Here is a 5875-nt window from a genome sequence, read left to right on the forward strand (position 1 = left end):
CAACATCAAATTTTGGAAGGGTCAAATCACCAACGGCAGTGAAAGTGTAAAAGAGACAATGAGTGTGTACAACCAACAGCTGAAAATGAGCTTTGAAGAGAAAAGTAAAAGTGAAAAATTAAAATTTCTCCCTTCAAATTATAATTTTTTCCTTTGCAATTCTGGTAAAGGCTTGAAGCAAAAGAGTAGGCTCCATACACAGTTGATGGTGAACGTTTGACACTGTATATATCATGAAATACTACAACAGATGATGGCTGCTTTCAACGTGTGGCAATCAATGAAAATATATATGTATAGCAATCAATAACATGCTCTGATATACAAAGGAAACACATCCAAGTGATTTGATGAAACAAAACAATACACATACATGGACATGTAGCATTGATCTAAGCAGATGTCACAGGCTTATGGGTAATCTTGTTTGATAATAAATACATGTAGATGATGTATAACAGTGTTTAGGGGAATGGACATGAAAATGATAACATGGCAGAGAGAGAGAGAGAGAGAGAGAGAGAGAGATGAAAGAAGAAATGAATATAACTGTTGAGATTCAGAAATGACAACAGCTAGGGAGTCCAACGTAAACTTTAGTCTTGCATTTATTCACCAAAGAAAACACAGCCCCTGTACAAGAACAAAATTTGAACGAAATATAATTAGCATATAGCCTCTGGAGCAAAATGTAATAACAAACAATTCATGGTTTCATTTGCTTTCTTCCATTAAACAGAACAAATTAAAGTGTAAACATTGCAATAGTTTCCAACTCAACACGAGTCATCAATTAATACATTATTCAATTTTCAATAATAATTCTTATTATGTGCAATATCATGAAAGGTAGCTTAACTGTTTTAATTGTCTGTAGCAGTATAGTTGCCATAATTAATTAGAACATATATAGGACAGAAGAATATTGTACATTTTACATCATTTCGTGCAATAATCGGTTTACAATTGCATGTATATTAGGTCATATATATATATCTATACACAATAGAGCCAAACTCCACTCACCGGCCAATACTATAACGACGAAGCAACACTAACGCTATATGCTGTCGTCCGACCCCTGATCATAAACAAAGCTTCCACCTTATTGTAGAAAGTGTAGTTCATCAAATAAGGAGATTTCACCACATGCAGCCCTAAAGGTAACAACAATAAAATAACAATTCTTACTTCACAATAATGACTTTGTGAAAACTGCATGACACAATGTAATTACATTCAAATATATATATATATAAATCCTCTTTGGTAGTCATTCTTTTAATTGACTTTGTTTAACAGAAACATGTTTCAATCTATATAAAGACAAACTTAAAATTAATTTAATTTGTCAGAGTAATTATCATTTCATCATTATCAGAAATTCAAGCATAATAATCTACTTTATAAAGCATGATACATGTAATGCAAATGAAATAAGTTAATCACATTTATCATAAAGTGTCATTATATCAGTGTACATACAACATGGTTCAACAATCCTCAACTTTCACTATCTTATCTTCAGCAATTCATAAAATGTGACATCCATTAATAATATGAAATATATATAATAATCATCAGTTCCAACAGTATAAATCAACTTACATGAATTGTGATCTGCCAGAAGTAAATAACAATCTCCATTAGCAGGCACAAATTAGTGCTTCTCTCCTCTCTCTCCAATCTACAATGTCTCTCTGTCCCTGCTATAGCAGCTCTGGGTGCACAGACCCCGAACAAAAGAAAATCACTCATCCACTAAAACTTACAATAGGATCCCCAATCATGCCTATAGGGTATCAGTACATTGGGCAATACAGGTACCCCCAAAAAGGCGGGAAAGTAAGGCTATTGTCTGATGAGGAAGGGGGGGTAGCTTACATTGTAGACTGCTCCACCTACAATTCCTTATACACTAATGCACCAATACACTATAATACATTATGGCATAATTACCTCAACATTCCATATTACAACATAACAAATTTATAAATTAAAGCAAGGAAGAGGGAGATAGAGATGAAGAAATACAAATATTTCAAGTGAGAGAGAATGAGAGTGAGGGTGAAATAGATAGAAAGAGAAATATGTGAAGCAATACCAAATAGATAAAGGACAACATGAGATTGAACACAAATTAGGAGAAAGGAATAGAGGGAAAAGGGATACAGGGAGGGAAGAAAAAAGTCAGAGAGAAAGAGAGTGAGAAAGAGCGATATAGCAGGTAGATAAACCCCCTGTCCACACACAACATTTTCTGTGATTAGCTATACCGTTTCGCGATAGTGATACCGTTTCGCGATAGTTTTACGATGAAATTGTGTGTGTGGACGCTCACTAACGATACGTCGTATAACGAAACTAGTCTAACGAAATGCAGGTTTGGGCATCGTTCCGAACTGAAACTCAATAAAGAATCACGCCTAATCACGCCTAATCACGGAAAATGTTGTGTGTGGACAGGGAGAGTAACTAGTGTAACGAACTGGGCGGGGCTTAACGTGACCTCGAGCGAAAAGAGACCAGACTGTAGAGTTTCAGGATTACTTTCTTCTGTTTATGGACATCCTTGAATTTATACAATGATTATTTATATGACGTTTCTTGTGTGTGGACACTTTGAAATTTATACTATGATTCTTTATACGACGTTTCGTTATAGAGTTTCGGGATAAATTGTTTTGTGTGTGGACACGCTGAAAAAGAGATGAATAGAGTGAAAGAAAAAAGAAATGAGAGAGACAAAACAATTAATGATAGAAAGAGAGCAGAGGAGAGAACAAGATAAATTAGAAAAAAAAAAGGAGGACTGGAATTGAGAGAAAACAGATGACAGGTGAAAGAGAAATACGTGGATAATTTCAACAAATAAAGAGGCAGGGATCTAGTCTGAATGCGGGTACAGTAAGAGATGAAGAGGGAAAGAGGGAGGGAGGAAGGGAGGGAGCATGGGGAATAGAATGTATGTACATGCAGGCCAGCATGGTCGGGCAAGCAAACATTAAAATGGAGAGAGAATAAGAAGAACGGTAGAGAAATAATTGTCCATCGTCCCTTCTAATGATTTGATTGATGCTAAGTGATGCCTAAGACATGGATGATGTATCTTCTGGTCACACCTCATTGAGGAATGAATTTCATTTCCATTGCCTTCTCATAAGGCGCGTCTTCACTATCTAGAGATTCAACCTCGAAACTTGAAACTCGACCTTGAGAAATTAGCTTGAGATATTTTGCTCAGCGTTAGCGCGTATTGCGAATCGACGGTCTAGTGAAGACGCACGGGACAAATAGCTGGATATTTTGCAAACTATCCCAAGATATCTTGGGATGACAATCCTGACCAAATATCCTTCTAATTGCTACTTCATCTGATGAAGACGCAAATTAGCTGGATAGTTTGCGATCGGGATAGTTCAAATAGCTGGATATTTGGCAATCTCGAGATAGTGAGGACAGGCCTATTGTCTGTTCAGAGGAGAGAGAAAAATGACATGAAACTTGTGTAAAGAAACGTGTAAACTGTTAAGGATCATTGCATAGCGAAAGGGGTGTACATGTACCCCTATACAAATTTCAGTACGCTTACACGCGAGCTCGTCAGCGTGCTCGCCAACGAGTTCGTTGACGAGCAAGCAGACGAACTCGCCAGCGAGCTCGTTTCGTTCCAAATATGCAAATTAGCTACGAACTCGTTGGCGTGCTCGTTGGCGAGCTCGTTGGCGTGCTCGAAATATACACGCTCGTCACTTGCCGATAAGCTCGTTGGCGAGTTCGTCAACGAGTTCGTCGGCGAGTTCGTCAACGAGTTCGTCGGCGAGTTCGTCAACGAGTTCGTCGACGAGCTCGTCGGCGAGTTCGTCGACAATCTCGTGGAAAAAATGGCTGCACGCTTTATATTGGCGTGCTTAACAGCAGGTTGGCATTGAGAACAAATTTGTGTCTACATATAGAGGTGAACTTGATGATCCTGTTGAGCTATTGGCAAGCATATATATATATTTATCTAACTTATCAGCCTTTCAATATCCTGGTAACATCTGCAGGCTGGCCATGCAAGGGCAATTCAGTTGGCTAGCTGGTGAAGAATACAGTGATACTCTTAGGGCAATTTAAAAGCTCATTACTTCTGGGATATCAATCAATTAAATCACTAATATATCAAAGAACAGAAAGAAAAGATATAACATAAAATGTAACTTAAAACAAGTAGCTCTTTATTAGAGTCAATACAAACCCTGTATAATGCATGTTACCTGTATGCATGGTTCACAACCTCACACAACAATATGAATGAATAAATGATTTCCAAATTATATAATTACACTGTATAATGAAATTAAATATGTGAGTAATTACACTGTATAATACTCTGTCTTTGAAGAAATATTATTATCCATTTTGGTAATTATTTATCCATCATTCTAATCACTCATAATATTACAAAGATCCAAACTTATAAAGCGGTATTTATACAATAACTACTGTATGTAGCATCCCCCCTTTTTGTCAGTGTATTCACCAACCCAGGGTACCAAGTAATGATACATGTACACTATAGGATCTCTAGAACAATCCCTTCTTAATATCCGCTAGCAAACTAGTTTTCAGTATTCAGACCAAATGCATTCTTGTGCTCTCATGTTGCCTAAAAGGTAGGGTTTGTCATTCAAGATACAGAAATGTTTACATGAATATAACATTATCACATAGATATCTAATGTTACTTTATTGAAGTGAATATACTATGTGCTAGATAGATAAACAAAATTCCCAATATATGAAAAGATATCTCACGAGAAAGAGAATGAATACATTATATCATTAATCATTACTCTACACTTCTCTTTCATAAATGTATAAGAGAGGTAGGCCTAACTGTTGGCCTAGTCTTATTATAAATACACAATAGAACATTTAGTTAAAAGGTGTGAGAAATTAGTTTTTCTCTTACCTAAAACAAAGGAGCTGCAATACCATTCAAAACCCATGTCTGCTCTCCACAACAGCAAGATAGAAAAAGACTTGACAAAATGGGCCTAAATCAATTCATTCTTATCAGGAATGCTACCAGTGGTAATTCCACAAGAGAGAGTACACAAGAAAGTGAGAGAGGGGAGAAGAGAGGAATAGGGATTTGTGTCTAAGCAGGGGGGATCCTATGTACATAAGGAGAGAGCAAGATAGAAACAGGGAGTTGACCTCGAATCAAGCACTGGGTGTGTGGTCTTATGTAATACCTGATAGTGACATTTCAGGTTGTTAAATATATGATACAGTCAGAATAAATGGCACCCCCCCCCCCCTTCCCAATCTGGTATGCTGCAAATAAATGTTTCAAAGTTTCAAAAGAATTTAATTAAATTTACAAGAAATTTGACAGGTTACTTCAGCATGAAAAAGCTATTGTTTCAATTTCAACATAAATTTTCTGAACTTTCAATGTAATTGCATATGTGTATTTTTATGATACTGGAGAGATTTCACCATGGATATTTCAAATCCAAGTATAAAAATAAAAGAGTATATTCTATGGTGATAGTTTTGTCCATGTCTTAATGCAGATATGTAGTGGAGATAACTTAAATAACGTTGTGTTTCAAAACTCTGGGTTTAAATTTTTATGTAAGGTGAAACCCATTTTTTGCCCTTTTTAGGACGTACACCAAAACATGACATGAAAAAACCTAGTTCCTGGTAATGAGTATTCTCTAAATTTGTATGACTATCTGATGTTCAACTATTGTCTGGTAGTAAGTGCTGAATCTATTTATGCTCATGTCGTTAATAACCTTAGGTTGCGTGGCAAAGTTTTTTCATAATCACCATATTTCACATCTTGTAACAGTTGTTATGCATGGTGTCCACCATG

At 36.3% G+C, this 5875-nt stretch overlaps 1 long non-coding RNA gene across 2 annotated transcripts; it reads right to left on the reverse strand.

Annotated features, from left to right (window-relative positions):
- Positions 1 to 590: 590 nt before the first annotated feature.
- On the reverse strand, positions 591 to 1983 carry LOC115922932. Of its 2 annotated transcripts, XR_004063684.1 has the most exons (3): positions 1609 to 1983; positions 1027 to 1157; positions 591 to 633 (listed from the first exon to the last, which is right to left on the reverse strand). It is a non-coding gene; the product is annotated as an uncharacterized LOC115922932 (long non-coding RNA). The 2 variants fall into 2 exon arrangements; XR_004063683.1 differs by having other exon boundaries at positions 1027 to 1983.
- Positions 1984 to 5875: the final 3892 nt, after the last annotated feature.

This window comes from Strongylocentrotus purpuratus, unplaced genomic scaffold (assembly GCF_000002235.5).
Source record: "Strongylocentrotus purpuratus isolate Spur 01 unplaced genomic scaffold, Spur_5.0 spur5_scaffold_13, whole genome shotgun sequence".
Lineage (NCBI taxonomy): Eukaryota > Metazoa > Echinodermata > Echinoidea > Camarodonta > Strongylocentrotidae > Strongylocentrotus > Strongylocentrotus purpuratus.